The sequence below is a fragment of the Grus americana genome, chromosome 22 (assembly GCF_028858705.1).
Source record: "Grus americana isolate bGruAme1 chromosome 22, bGruAme1.mat, whole genome shotgun sequence".
In the NCBI taxonomy this organism is placed as follows: Eukaryota; Metazoa; Chordata; class Aves; order Gruiformes; family Gruidae; genus Grus; species Grus americana.
The window spans coordinates 67,863-83,648 of NC_072873.1; positions in this window are offsets into that span (position 1 = coordinate 67,863).

Genomic DNA, 15,786 nt, shown 5'->3' on the forward strand with positions numbered 1-15,786 from the left:
CCACAAACCATCATCTCCCTTAACGAGGTCGAGGGAAATGGATGCTCTTGTGTCAGGAGCTGGCAGGCTAGGATCCTCAAGCCTTTCCCCATGCCACTGTCTAAAACGCCACCTTTTCGTTCATGCTTTTGCCCTGAGCAAGTTGATGGTTCGATCGCTGCACTCGTTCCTGCATTTGAAGCAGATGTTTCCGTGGTCACACGAGACAAAGGGGAAGCCTGGCCGGGGGACGTTGCTACAAGCTAGAAAGCATCGACATCACATTGGTTTCTCATTTGCTTATTCTCACTTGACCTGACCGCTTGCTTAGCAACTGCTTAGCCTCGCCTTCCTCATTGCGAGGGGTCTGCAGGTCCTCCAAGCGTGGTGGTGATGGTTGTGCGTTTGAGAGACTCAATTTGCTTCTGTAGAAGGGCAGCAGAGTTTTTCCAGCCTGTGAAAAACAGGGAGCTTGACTGACAGGACCGAGTCTTCCTGGCCTTGCTCTGCAGGTCAGGTGGAAGCAGAATGGAGCAGCGGGAGAGACCATGGTGAGGGTTACTCTTCGCTTTGAACTCTGAGGTGGCCCCAACTAGACCAGGCTGTGCATCCTCACTGCCCCTTCCATCTGCACTGAAAGATTCAGAGCTGATGGGGAGGCAGGCAAAGAAACGTTTACATCGAGAAAGCCGAAGGCCAATTTGACATCCCTTGAAAGAAAGCCGTGACTCCCATCTGGTGAGCGGGAATGATTGCTCTGTAGGGTAAGAAAGTGCAGATATGGGTCTTACCGCACAAGGTGCAGTTCCGGTCTCCCAAGAGCAGTCAGGGCGGTAGGGAATGTCTCACCCTGGCTGATGCAGACATAAGCTCGGTTCTAGCAGAGGCTCCCAAAGTATTCAGTCAGGAACCACTTTTAAGTCTGTTAGTGTGGTTTGGCCCCCTGGGAAGCATCAAGTTGAAATGCAGGGCTATAATTAACAACTTGACAGCTTAAATAATGTAAGGGAGCTGGGAGACTGGAAATACATCCTCTCTCCTAGCGGAGGCTGTGGGGGTGGGCAGGCAAGGCAAACATTGCCAGAAGGAATTAGTCCCTCAGATAGGGGCATGTCAAATAGCTTTTGGCGCGGGTTCCGGACTGAGGCAGATGACCGTAGGGAGGAACATAGTCAGTTTGGCACAGAGGTCTTGTTAGTGGTGTTTTCCCATTCCATGGAACAGTGTGTACGGAGATGAGGGGATACTTTTCTCCTTCTCTTTTGGGAAGGTAGAAAGGGCTCTTAATGGAGGCATATGAGCTGTGATGAGTTTCCTGCTTGCTGACTGGTGATGTAATGTTTGACTCGACTTCCCCAGTGACCCTGTGGCAGGAAACCTGACGGCTGGGGTTGAGCCGCAGCCAGGCAACAGCAGTTCCACCAGCAGCAGGTGAGGTTTGTGTTGGCCAGCGTCTTCTTCATTGTCTCTTCCCCTCCACACCTGGGAGGTAATAGGTTATGGGCAGTGCAGCTATCATGGGCAGGGACTGGAGGAAGAATTGCTTTAACCCTGCAGGTGTCATCATCACAGCTGATAGGCTTTTCCATGTGTGTGATGGTCAGGTTCATGTCCACAACAATGTCTTTCATTCCTCCTCCTTCCCTGCACCGCTTCCATGACCACTAGCAGATGCATCCCTGTTTCCTTCAGCCAATCCCATGAGGAAGGAGAGAAAGCTGTGGCTGAGCCAAGTGATTGTATTTCACTTGGAAATAAGCAGATGGAGCAGACAGATGGGAGAACAAAGCTATATATATATATTTATTGCACAGACATCTAATAACCAATAAAATGGGTCTGGGACCACAAAAATCTCTGGCGTGGTTGCTATGGCAATATGCACACAGTTCCAGTGAGATGCAGGAAAGAAATCTTTTGTGTTGTTAGGGAGCTTTCTAAAATAAAAGTAAATGAGATTAAAATGAGTGATTATGGCTGCCTCAAGGAGCACCTGCCAAAAACTCTGGGCCAGACTATCTACCAGAGTATGGTGTGGTTTTTAAAAAAAAAAAGTGCAACAGTAGCAGAGTGTCCTTTGGAGCCAAAGCTGAGGGGCAACAGGAGGACCGACATCTTGGGAAATTTTATGTATGAAGGGAGTTGACATGTGAAAGTCTTTGTGTTGTTAGGGTGGTAGAAGTTTGCATGAATTAAAAAAGAAACTAGACAAATTCATGGAGGCAAAATCCCCAGAGAATTACTCAATGAAACCCCAGCCAGGTCTGGAAGTCTGAAAATAACTGGGAGAAGGGAGACTATCTGAGGAAAGAGTTGTTCTTAGTTACACAGGTATATGCCTGGGGCCACGGAAAGACTACTCAGACCAGAGAGGGTTAAAATTACAGGGATTAAATCATATAAAAATAACAGATTTATAGGGATACAAACCATTCCCTGCCCTGCTGTCAGTCTGACATTGAGCTGATCGCTACAAGCGGGTGAAACGCTGAATTTGGTTCTCTATGAATTTTTCATAAATGAAGTCCTGGGAGGAGGCAGAGTGTTGGATAATTCCACTTGTGAGACTTGAATATGGGGCTCATCGGAGCTTCCCTGCATTGCCAGCTACCCCTGCGAGAGATTGAGATGGGATAGAATTATTCACAATCTCACCATCTAAGTCTGTTTTAGTAGTGGTAATCTCACAGTCTGTCACCTTCTGTATCTGGGCTTGCTGGGCTCTCCATGTGGCCCAAATGGCCACGTCTCTTTCCTTTTCTCTGGATTTTCACATCTCATATTATCAGTCCTCACAGAAGCAGTCCTTGATCTATTTCCTGAAAAACTTGTTCTGCATATTTCACAGCTGAAGAACTGTTACCAGGTCTTTGCTTACTTGAATGTGTCCTTTCAGAGTAGGATGGTGTTCTGGATCAGTACATTTCCTTCGTTAAGGAGCACTGGCCGGAGTCCCAAAAGCTGGTGAGATTCTGAACTTGCTCTTAGCTTATGGCTGTGGTTGCCTCTGAGATGTCTCAGGGGAGCGGCGGTTCACTGAGTCTCTTGCCCTTGTGCTGTGATGTACTGCTGACAGAGAGCTTTCAGGAAAATTAGGTGTCTCTACTCTAGGAAGGACCGGGCCAAAAATCCAGAGCAACCAAGGGTGTTTGGGCACTGCCAGCCCTCTTTGTGTCAAGGAGCCAGAGAGGAGTTGGGACTCTTCTCCAGGGAGCCACAAACCATCTGCTGTCCTCAAAACAGGCATTTGCCCATGACTTAACACCAGAGTGATTCTGAGAGATGGGTCGGCATCTGCCCGGGACCAGATCACCAGGTTGGCTCTGAGCACTGAACCCTTTGGTGTTACCACCTGGGAGCATCTGCCTCTGCTTGCCCTGGCTGGAAACAGAAACCAGAGTGAAAGCCCTGGTGTAGCTTTTATCCCTGCCTCTTCTTCCTGTCCTTGGTGGGAAGCAGGAGACAGCTGCCCAAGACCAGTATGGTATGGATTAGACCTGCCACAGCCTCCGTTGGGTGCGGGGGGGGTGGGAAGCAGGTACCCCTGCTTGCCTTTGGGACGGGGCCTGTCTGCAGAGGCAGCCTGGCTGTGGGGAGGCAAGCAGGGAAGCAGTGTTGATTCAAGGCAAGGAAGCAAGCTGCTGGGTGAGCTCTGCGTGGGAAGGGAGCTGTGAAGTGTGACGCTTTGGGTGGATGAATTCTAGGCAGGCTTTCCTAGAATAGACTAGGTGGAGGTGAAGGGAAATTAATGCCATGGAGATGCACTGGCCCTCCCCTCCAGGCTTGAGCTGCCAGGGGTCGGGGCGTGCGTGATGCACACAAGTGCCTGGGTGCCCTCTCCGTCATTGCTTCAGTTTGCAGACACTCGCATTCACGCGCAAAACTACTAGCAGCACTTCGGCGAGTGAAGGGGTTGCCAGAGCTACATTGAACCTGGCTGCTGGGAAGTTTCATGCTATGCTGACCTGCTCTGTGACCGCTTCCATGAGGAAGAGGGGGAACTGTTGGCCTTTGTGAGCATGTGGGGATGGCTGCTGGATGAGAGCCCACCCTAATTCTTCAGCGGAAGCCACCCATTGAGCCATTCCTTTCACTTTTCCAAGGCTGCAGAACACCTTCATCAGCAGAAGAAAGAGGTTTTGTGTCACTGCACCCAGGATTCCTGTACATTTCCAGGTAACAGAAAAGGAGAGAAATCTCTGTCAGATAACACACCAGACTTTTTTGCAAGGAATTTTCTGCCTGGGCACCCCCGCTCTCTGAAGAAAGTGCCAGGTATGGCTAAGAGAAAGCAAGCACCTTTTACTCTGGAAAGTAGGATGGGAGTCTCCTAAAGCTGGCCAAAGATTGGCGAGCGGACTGCAGGAATCCTACAGCATCATACAGAGCTGCGGGCCTCTCACCATAGCTTTTCCCAGTCCTTAACCAGACTTCTCTGCACACGGAAAGGCATCAATACTGCACCCTCCAGGGTGTCTCTGTGTCTGGGGCTCACGTGCTTGCAGGCGATAGTGCTTTTTCACAAAAATCTCACGTTACAAACTCATTAGGAAATCTGAAAGAATTGTTCTGAGAAAATCCCTTAAAAGCTGACATGCGCAAATGCATACCGGCTAGCAACAGTTTGAATCGCAGTGTTCCTTCATGCTCTCTGTTTCCCAGACCGCGTGGGGCAGTGTTTAATGCACAATCTGGATTTGTCACTGGTTTACCTTAATGTAGGAAATTGTCAAAAAAAAAAAAAAAAAAAGAAAAAAGAAAAAAAAGTAAAAAGGGAGTAATGGGGGGGGGGAGGGCTCATGACTGTTGGCAGCAAACTTTAATTTGGGTTTGGCAGATGAGAAGATTTATTCATGGAAATCTTGTCCCAAAATAACACTGAGCCTGCCCTGCGTCAGCCAAGGCAGGCAGGTACCGAATTCGCCTCTTCTTCCCAGCCGTGGGGCCGAGTAGCACGCAGGGGGTGAGAACAGGCATGCTGGGTCGGACCAGAAGGCATATGGCTCTGCAGGCAGTGCTGTTTCTTGTCGTGCGATAGATGGTCTGGCTCTGCTTGTACGTCTTCCCTCACCAACAGCAGATTAGGGATTGTTTTACAGCTTTAAGTCCTGGTGAGGAGATTTCAGTGAGTGCATCTCACCCCACACCGAGCCTGTCGGTGGCTTTGGCTCCTGCAAACGTGGATCCCGTAGTGTGCAAAAGCACTGTTGTATATTTCTTTTGCACCTGCTGATTTTTCATTTCTTTTGAGTTCCACCTTTCTAGTTCTCAAAGAGTGAAGAATGAATAGTATTTGCTCCCTGGTCACTGTCTGAAGATCTTACAAACCTCAGCCATTTCTTTCCTGTCACTGAAGTCTCCTCCAGGCTGAAGATTTTTAGGTTAGTCCATCCCTGAAGAGGAGCTGTTCTGCACTTCTGATCTTTGAGTCCTTTCAATTCTGTTAGAAGCTGCAACATAGACACCACATCAGTCCCCTGTCCCTTCTTGCACTGCCATGGGAAAGGCTGAAGCCATAACATTCCTCAGAGCATCTTCTACAGACTGGGGGCCCAATCCATACTACAGGAGGGAGGAGGCAGCAGCAATCTTAAACAGGGATTACAACTGTGCCGCACAGAGGCTTCTAGGATGATTCATACACAGGTCAGAGGCTGCTTGTGCCCGACAAGACCTGAGATAGCCCGGAAGATCTTGTCTGTGCACAGATCGATGTCCATTGTATGCTCTTGTTTTCCTGTGGGAAGTTTCGATACATCGGGATCATCATGTGCCCTTCCTGCCTGCGCTCTATTACAAGGAGTCCTACATTAATGGCGCTGCTGGCTGGCAGGTGGTGGCTCATTCACAGTATCTTTGTCCCAAACACAGTTTGACAGACCTCTGGTACAGGTCTAACTTCTCAGGAGCCTTTCACAGGGAAACAGGCAGCTCTTTCTTTGCCATCATGGTGTACTGATGCCAGCAACGATCCTGGCTTTTGTTTCCTTGTAACAGTACAAACAGAAGAGAGTCTGATAAGGTCCAGAGACTGATGAGGGGAATGGACTAACAGCCAGTATCAGACCCAGGTCTATAGCACAGGAAACTGCATACTGCAGTACTTCTACAGAATGTGAGCATCACTGATGTTACAGATGGGGAAACTAAGGCACGCTGATTGACTGATACAACTTAGGTATCAAGCAGCCCAGAGCCAGGTGGAAACAATCCTGAGCTCTTTCCTCTCTGGACTGTCATATTGTTTAACCAGGACTGGCCTCCAGCTGCCCCTGGAAAACATGAAATAACCTTGCAATGATGAACAAATGCATTGCTTCAAACCATGACTTCCTTTTTACACCATCTTTGCTCTGGTGTAACAAACTGGCTCTGTTTCATTCAAAACTGGCTGTTTCATTCAAGGTGCTGCAGGATCAGGCCCTGAGATGCTGACCTTGGCCAAGTGATTGGCAGTTCTCTTCCTGCAGAGGCTTGCACTCTTCATGTGGTCAGCTCTGTGGAGCGAGCTGTGCTGCAGCGTGGGAACCGTGTAGGTGGCAGCTCTTTCAGAAAGGCCAGGGAGAGCTGGAAAATAGACAAATGCCTGACTGACCTTATTTGAGCCTCACTCCTGCTGGCCTGTTGCATCTGAATGAATGTGGGTACCATGCAGGAGGGAAGGGGAGGATCGAGCAGGAGGAGGGCCCCATTCTGGCTCCTTGAGGGAAGGGGAGCAGCAAGGATACTGGTACTGGCACTGTAAATAGCAAGTAATTTCCATTTCAGTGCTCCTGGTTTGGGGAAGGGCTGGGCTTGGGTGTGTGGGTGCAGACCAGCTCTGTCTCTGCCTCTGCCTACCTTGTGCTGCTTCTCTGCAGAATTTTCCTGTCATTGCATTTGCCCTGCTCCCTCACCTTCATATCTGCCCATCATCATCATCATCTCTTTCGCTTTATTCTCCTGAACCATCTTTAGATGGGGCTTGAATTATCCCTCCCAGGGCTTTGAGGTGGCAGCGAGCCAGAGAGCCCAGCGCAACACTAGCCCAAAGCAGAGCTGCTGCCAGCTGCTCATCCTTCACTTACAGTCTCCTGGTCCTCAGGGCTGGAAGCTGCTTTGCAGAGCCTTTTGGAGCTCCCCAGGCCAACGAGGGCTCCCAGCTCACAGTGGGAATGAGTTCAGTTCACAGCTCTGCCACCTAGTGAGACACTGATTTTTTCATCAGCCTCTCTGAATTCAGTTTCCCTATCCTAGGAAAAGAGGCTTTGGCTGCCTTAAACACCAGTGATTCCCACTGCTCCTTTGAATTCAGGGAGCGTCTTCCTCCATCGCAGGCAGGGAGAGACAGGAGAGCCATTGCTGACCAGTCTGTCAACCCGTTGCCAGGACAGAGGAGTGTGAGATCTCCTAGTGGAAAAACAGAGGGAGAAGGGAGAGAATTGCCAAGTGCAACACAGCAGAAGCAGGAGGCAGATAGATGCTGTGCCAAACAGAGATGTCGATCACTCCTTCCGCACCAGGCAGGCTGCAAAAGGAGCTGGCATCCTGGCAGCCGAGCAGTGCAGCAGAAGCGGCTCTCTCCTGCCATGGAAACAGAGCCCGCAGCATGGAGCAGCAGCCACCTGCACGGGCTGGTGCGGTTCATGCCTGTGTCCCCGTGTAGGGACATTCCTGCTTCCTCCAAGGGTATCACCCGAGTGACAGCAGTTTACAGTCGCCAGCTTCTCTGTGCTCCCCTTCTCTTGCTGAAGTGTGCTGCTCTGCCTACTGAATTTCTACTGCATGTCAGGGATCCATCTCTCACTAGCCCAGCCCTCCTTGAACATTGCCATGATGTTTGCGCCCCAGGAAGGGAGTTCAGTGGTCCCTTGCCCAGAGATAGAGTGATAAGCACAAAGACAGAGGCGAGGCAGTGGCATATCAAGGAGTTTCAGAAACTGGCTTTTATCAAAGCTTTGGCTTGCCCAGAGTCCTCTATGTGCAGTTAGTGTTGGGTCTATAAGAAGAAGAGCCGGTATTGGACACTAGCTGGCAGAAGGAGACCCTGGCCTAGTTTTCCTGGTCTATCTGGGTCTTCAGGGTCAAAGAAAACAGATTGGGCCAGCAGTCATTGCAGTCAGGTAGTGGGGGGGCTGTTCAGTGGCTCTGCAAAAGCAAACACTCCACCTCAAGTACCGGTCCACTTCCAAGCCCCATCTTTGGCACAAATTCCTGTAGGAGAAGGCCTTGATGTAGGTCACAAGGCATGAGAGAGCCAGGGGAGAAATGTGCGCGAGGTGGCCGGCCCCTTGCTCCAGCCTTCTGCTGCCTCTTCAGCTCTGGTGCCAGCCGTGTGCTGGCAGCACACACCATCTCCAAACACCGCCTCCAGCGCAGGAGACAGCAGAGGAGGAAACACGGAGGTGATATAAAAAACAGCATTTGCTTTCTTGGCCATCTGTCACAGTGTCGCAGTCGCGTTCCCAAACACATCCCAGCTCAGCGCTGGCTGGGAAAAACAGGGAGTTATTTTGATTCATTGGCATCCAGCAGGAATGGGATGATAGATCCCACGTAGCAAGCAGGCAGGCAGTGTTCAGCATCGGAACTGCTGGCTTTGTTGCTGGTGTAGGACACGGCACCCTGTGCACCTCAAGCCACCGGGGAGGGGGGTTCAGTCACTGCAGGAGTGTCTACCAGCATCTCTGCTGTTCCGTGTTAAGTGTCTCCAGCTGCAGGGCTCCTCTGTGATGGAGAGTCGATTCATCTGAAGATTCGTTCACAATCTTGAGGCTGCGGTCAGGGAGATGCAGACCAGTGCCAGATGGAGGATCCCATGTTCCCATTTGTCTGCCCTGTGATGGCACTGGCAGCAAATGGATCTTCATTGTGAGTCAGGTCAGGGAGCTGATCCAGAGAACTGAGGGCAAAAAAAGCCCAATATTCAGCCAGATCAGCTCCCTGATCTGCCTCGCTGATGGGCACAGGAGAGGGGATGGGAGGAGGGAATGCCCTTCTCTGGCAACTGCCTGCACCGGTATGTGATCATCAAGTTGCAATTTCAGCTGGTGTAAGCGTGCAGTCAGAGCAGGACCTGATTTAACTAAGCAGGGCTTTGCACAAGGGATTGTGCATACTGAGAGCCTGTTCTCAGCAGCTCAGTGGGTTTCTGGCAGCCTGCAGAGAAAACAGTGAGGTGCTCGGGGCCAGTTTCAGCCCCAGCACAGCACAATGGGCTCCCTGTGTTCAGCTTGAATGTAGCAGCCGCGCCAGAGCTCTCTGGCCTTCAGGAGATGTTTTCCTCAAGCTCTGCTCTGGGCACGCTTCCCCCACTGTCTTCTCGTTTTCCTAGCCACAAGGCAGAGTCCCCAGAGCAGACACGGCAAAGGCTGGCAGAGTTTTGACACATTTTGTAAGGGGCATTAATAGCACAAAACTGGAGGTTGTTCTGCTGGAGGGCTTCGGCTCCTTCCGTGTTCATTTCTCAGGTAATTTATTATCCAGTTGTAATTACTCCCTCATTAGAAAGACAGGTAATTCTCTTACATTGAGCTTGGGATTTCAGGAGGAAATAACTTGCAAGAGACCCACACAAAGTAAACCATGACAAGAATGGCTTACAATTGGTTGCCCTAGGATATTTTTGAGTGGAAGCATTTCCTTGGAGTAGCCTAGATTCACAGGGAGATTGTCCCATCTAGGCAAAGGGAGCAAATCTGAAGGAGAATGGGGAGAAAAAAAAATGGAGGAGTAGCAAGAGGAGGTTAGACATTTTGACATAGGCAAAGTGACAAGGGCCAAATTTGTAATAAAAAGTTATTTTCTCGTCACATTGCAATAAATGGGGACTAAAAGAAGGGAGAAAAAGCCTGAGAAATGGAAACGATGTGTGGCAGCTGGACTAAGGCAAAGCAAGCCAAGTTTTATCACGAGATTTTAATGTTATGTCTCTGTTTATTTCCCAAGCTCCAAAATTACCCATCAGCAGGAAACCAATGCCACATACTCCCACCATCTCTGCATTGTCATCCAAATTCAAAGCAGGAGTAAAACTTCCCAGTTCCACTGCGATGAACTGATCTACACAGAAGACTTGACGTTGAGTAAGGGAGCAACAGGTCCCGTGTTACTTTGGGCAAGGCATTTATTACTGTTGCAGATGGCAGACTTGGCGGCACGCTACCTGTGTTTCCCAAAAATGCCTCACCGCACCCAGAAAAGAAAAGCAAGGGAGAAGCTGCCAGAAAACAAGGGGCTTCTGCACAAGGACTGTTTGGTAGCTTGAACAAAGGAGACTAGGATGTGTAATACGTTTGCAGACACCCCGCACTGGGAGGAGAGGTGTGAATAATGCAAGGCAAGATGAGAGTTTGAAAGGAGTCCAGTAAAACAGAGAAATGGCGCTGAAATAGCCCCTGTGATGGGGTTCACTAGGAACAAATGCAGCGTTCTGCAGACCTGCATTGATATCAGCTATACAAATTGTGGATGGGGGACAGTGAGCTAGGCAGCAGCTATACGGGGATGGTCCTGGGGTTTTAGTGGATCCAAAGCTGAGGGAGAACTCTTCTAAAGCTGTTTTCTGTGGAGCTTAAGAAATACCTGTCACAACGTGACAGCCTTTCCCTCCTCTTTCCTGTAGCAGGACACAGTTCCAGATGGTTGTGCCAGCAGTGGTGCCTAGGGGCTGCATGGTGAACTAGAGAATGAACTGACCAACGTGGAAACCTATGTTTATTGTTATTTTACTACGTTTTTTTTTTTCCAAGTTCCCCGATCTGGTTCACAGAGTGACTCCCCTGTGTGTGAAGTGGGGAGGCATGAAGAGACAGCAAGGGTGCAGGGAGCTGGGGATGCTCTAAGCTGTAGCTGTCACAAGCTTTAGCACATGAAACCACAGTCCTAAACGATCCCCTCCTCCAGAAATAGCCGTAACTGTGAGGCTCAGCTGGGTGTTTCCACCATAACAAAGAGGGGAGTGCTGATGCTGAGCTTTGGTGTTGCTGTTCTTCAATTTCTTCACCCCATTAACCCCCTGCACATGAGGAGGGAGCTATAACAAGGGACTTTGGCCCAGTGCATCTAAATGGCCAGCTGTGTTTCTTTGTGTTTTGTTGCCAGGTGTTGTTCCCTCCTGTCTGTTAAAGGGTAACCTGGTATATACCTCGCAGAGAATAATGGAGCTATTAGTCATCCGAAAGCCCTGAAATAAGACACCTGCAGGCAGCAGGCCTGAGCCATTTAAAGTAACTGTGCATGTGGCAAATTCCTAAGCAGCTGAGATTCTTGCTAACTTCTCTCTCCCATCAGCCTTCATTGCTCCACCTCAAGCCAAGGAGAAGGAGGTGGGTTTGTTGCAGCTCATACAGCAGTGCCAGAGACTTCATCTCTAGTGCAAAGTGCTTTGAAATCAGCACCTCAAACACAGGAGGATGGGAGTGGGCAGAGCCATTTGTACCACTGTGAAGTGTGGTCGGTACAGAGGAGCGCTTTGGAATTGCTTTGAAGCCGGAGGGAAAAAGATGTCAGGTCTTGACTTGAAACTGAAACATCCCGAGCGCTCAGCCACCACAGAGCTGCCTTCTTTCTTTTCTCTTCCCATTCATTTGGGAAGCACATACAGCTGGAAACAGTTTTAACCCCAAAGCAAAAGAAATATCCCTAGTGATACAGCCCAGGTAGATGGAAGTGTGAGAAAAGCCGCACAATACAGGAATGGTGCAAATGTGATTAGTACCTCCCTTCTGCATCCCCTGCCCGCCCCAGTGATTATTACATTTCTGTACAACAAGATGACAAACAGTCAGCGCTGAGTGAAATGTGTGTGTAATTTTTCATCCCCCCCATGCCTTCCCCAGGCACTTTATAAACTCCGTAATGAAATGCAGCCACCTGGCACAGAGCACACTGCTTAGCAGTGGGAGAGAAGGGAAACTTGAGCCAAGGATGCAGAATAAGTCCAACATTTTTCTAGACATGATCCTTTAAGTGCTGCAATGAAAAGAACAGCATCATGTTTGTTCCTACCTGTGCAACCTCTCTAAACCATCCCTGGCCACTGGGAAACTGCCATCTGTACCAAATACCAAGCCTTTGACCCATGAAACAGGGATGTGGAGTCTCACAAGGGACTTGCTAGAAAAATTGCGTGCACCTGGGCGAAGCAACCTAGTTCCTGAAGCTCCTCAGCCGGAATGATTGCTTCACTTTGCCTTGTCACATTCATGGTGGAGACACCCAGTTTTGTCCAGGTAGAAGGGAGCTCCAGTAAAGCCAGGGACAACTAAGTCTATGGTTTTCTACCAGAAAGCATTGCCAAGGCAGATCTAGAAGCGTCACTGCCAACTCCAACTTGTGTCCTAGAGGTTTCCATCAGCCCAGGGCAGCCCTGATCATGAAACAGAGCTTCTGGAAACCCACCAGCTGAGGCAGACTGAGCAACAGAGACAGGAGAAGGGGCAACCAGCACAGTTGATTCAGCACTGACCATACGCAGCTGTCTTTGAGCCAGACAGCTGCTTGCATGCTGTAATCATGATGGAGACAAGCAGAGATTAAACTTGTTGTCCTTTCTAGCTGTAACCCTCTGGCATGCTGCAAATGGTCCAAGGTAGGTCCCGTCACACTAGGATTGTTGGTGTGCTCCTGCCTGGGTGTGTGAGGTTTAGGGTCCCACCAGCTCCCCGGTTTGTGAAGTGTGGGATGAAGAACGATGAGCCTTGCTGTGTACATGGTGTACAGCCTCGCTGTAGCCTGGGGGGTTTAGGGATTTTCACATCTCTCTGGGGATGACGAATTGGGCCCTGCGGAGTATCACAGGAGGTCACTGGGTAGTAGTGTTCAGTTTCTAGGATGATCCTTGTGCATTGGTGTGGCAGCTGGCATAGCACACACCAAGCTGGATGGCTGTCTGTACTGGGAATTCATTGCAACAAATTAGTCCAATTTTCAATTATCTGAGAGAACGAATGTCGCTAATTAAAGCCTAATTACATTTTGCCTGCTTCTTCACTGTCTTGTCCTATTAAACCTGCATTTTGGGACTCAGTGAGGCAAGAGGAGAGTACTCACAGCTGCACAGAAACCTGTAAGATGTGAACATTTGTGGGGCCTGCCAGAAAGGGTGACTCTGGATTTAACCCCCACATGCATGAAAGCTTGAGCCATACCAGGGCAGAGAGTCAGCATCTAGCACCAGCCAGGCAGCTGTCATGAAAAGGGAACAGTGCCATGAGTACTGGGCTTTCATGCACACCTTGTTTTCCTGGAAGGTGCAGTGTTCTGCACAAGCACCTGCATCCATCCTCACACCCAGGCTTCTGTATCAGCCTCCAACAATACCAACAGACTCACTAAGGTGACAGAACCTGCTCTTTAATGAAGAAGCAGAGTTGTGTAGCTCTGCGGTTCCAGCCCCTTTTCCAGAAAGGTCACTCTAGTTGCCTGCTGCCACAGGGCTGATGTTTCTCCTGCCTTTTGTTGATTATTGCCTTGATCATCTCCCCTTCCAGTGACACATCCACAGTTAGAATGAGGTGATAACTCATGTCCTCACAGTATTGGCCCCTTTCAGAAGAACTGGAGCATCACAGGAAGGATGGGTCTTGCCTCCTTCCCCCCTAGAGTGATTCAGAGTGAAACCAAAAGTGGTGTGGTTCACCAAAGGCACATATCAGCAAGGCACACCTGGTGCTGCATAAATCATAAACAGCTAGTAAGCCCACATGGAAAGAAAGGGCAGATCTGAGAAGGGATGCTGGTGCCGTGTCCTCTAATCTCACAGCTCCTTGCTAGGAGAGTAAGTCCACTTGCAGTGGTGGTGTCTTCAAAGCTTGTCACTGGGGCACGGGAACTCCATTCATCTGAGAAGCAATGTTTAGACAGGTCTTATTAGCTCAAAAAGAAGAAACTTTTTTATTTAATGGTTGCTCCCTGGCTGCACCCCAGCAGAGAGCACTTTGCTGTGGCCAGGACTCATGATCCTGACTGGCTGAATACCATAGGTTGACAAAGAGTGGCAAAACTGCTTTCACCTTGAAGTCACCTGTGACCTGCAGCCAAGATGATTGTCACTCAGACCCACCTCTCAGCTTCCTGCACTACTGTTCTAAAATCTTCGTCATTAAAAAGACATTTTTGCTTTGTTGTTGACTAACCTGCCTTAAATTAATGATGTAAAAACATCGAGCTGTTGGTGTGAGTCCAGAGGAGGCCACGAAGCTGATCGGAGGGCTGGAGCACCTCTCCTGTGAGGACAGGCTGAGAGAGTCGGGATTGTTCAGCCTGGAGAAAAGGCGGCTCCGGGGAGATCTAATTGCGGCTTAGCAGTACCTGAAGGGGGGCCTACAGGAAAGATGGTGAGGGACCGTTTATCAGGGAGTGTAGTGACAGGACAAGGGGGAATGGGTTTAAGCTGAAGGAGGGTGGATTTAGATTAGAGGTTAGAAAGAAATTCTTTACTGTTAGAGTGGTGAGGTACTGGAACAGGTTGCCCAGAGAGGTTGTGGATGCCCCATCCCTGGAATTGTTTAAGACCAGGTTGGATGGGGCTTTGGGCAACGTGGTCTAGTGGAGGGTGTCCCTGCCTGCAGCAGGGGGGTTGGAAATAGATGATCTTTAAGGTCCCTTCCAACCCAAACCATTCTATGATTCTATGATCATCCACACTAAAGAGCTTCTGGGAATGAGAGCTGCAAAGGCATCTCTGAAGCTAGACTTCTGTTATACTTACAACCTGAAATACATGTATATGAGCAGTGTTTTTCAGATCAGTCACTTTGCATACCTGTTCCTGTCTTTGAGTGTTGCCAGTGCCCCCACCACTTTCCAACACATTGACAGTGATATCTTCAGAGATGTGCCAAACTATAGTGATTGTTGGAAACATTCTGATTCTCTGTGAACTGAATTTTCCATAATCATGTGCTCATGGAACAAAGAAGTCCGAGAAACTGCCTGTCTCTAAAATCAGTGGAATGCAAACTTGACCAAACTGCGGGGGAATTAATTGCTTGGATAAGTCACCTTAATGGGAGAACTAGTGTGAGCCCAAAGATCTATCCAACACCATGGAACAGGCAGTTGTCAAGGACGTTGAGGATGTTTCGTGCTTCCCTGCATTCACTGTTTTTCCAAAGAATGTATTCTCCGGGACTAAAACAAAGGGTTTCCAATCCCTCATTCATACTCAAGAAAACCAGGTTGGATTCAGAAAGCCAAACAACTGCCTTAAAGACATCTACACTGGCACGTAAATCCGCCAATTCTGAGGAGATACTCACCCTGCACAGATAGCACAGTCCAAAGCAATGTCCTTGAATGCACGGTGGTCTTTTAACTCTGTTGTTTTGCCACTGCCCAGGGACTGTTGGGGTCAGTTTGTTGGCACAGGTCTGAACCATACCAAGAACCATTGTCACAAGTTAACAGTATCATCAGTCAGGTTCCAGTGCCCAGGAACATTCCTGGCACTGTTCATTTTCCTAGTACAGGTGGAGCTCCAAGATCCACATTTTATACTGAGGACTTTAAATGCTCACACAATTCCATAACAGCTCTGATTTGGCAAAGGACAAGAGGGACAACCCACATTTACTTGGAAGCGAGATTTCTGTGCCCTGGGTGTTGTGGTGGGTGGCAGGTGCTCTGCACACCTCAGTAGGGAGCAAGCCCTGTGCCAGGCTAGTGACTCCAGGCAGGCTCAAGGATGGGGCCAGGGCAGGACAGGGGATCTGAGGAATTCGAGGCCAAAATGCCATCAGCAACCACAGCAGCAAAGCAGCTGGAAAGATGCAGAAACTGGGAAATGTTTCTCTTTCAAACAGAGAAACTGGTAGGCAAAGTCTC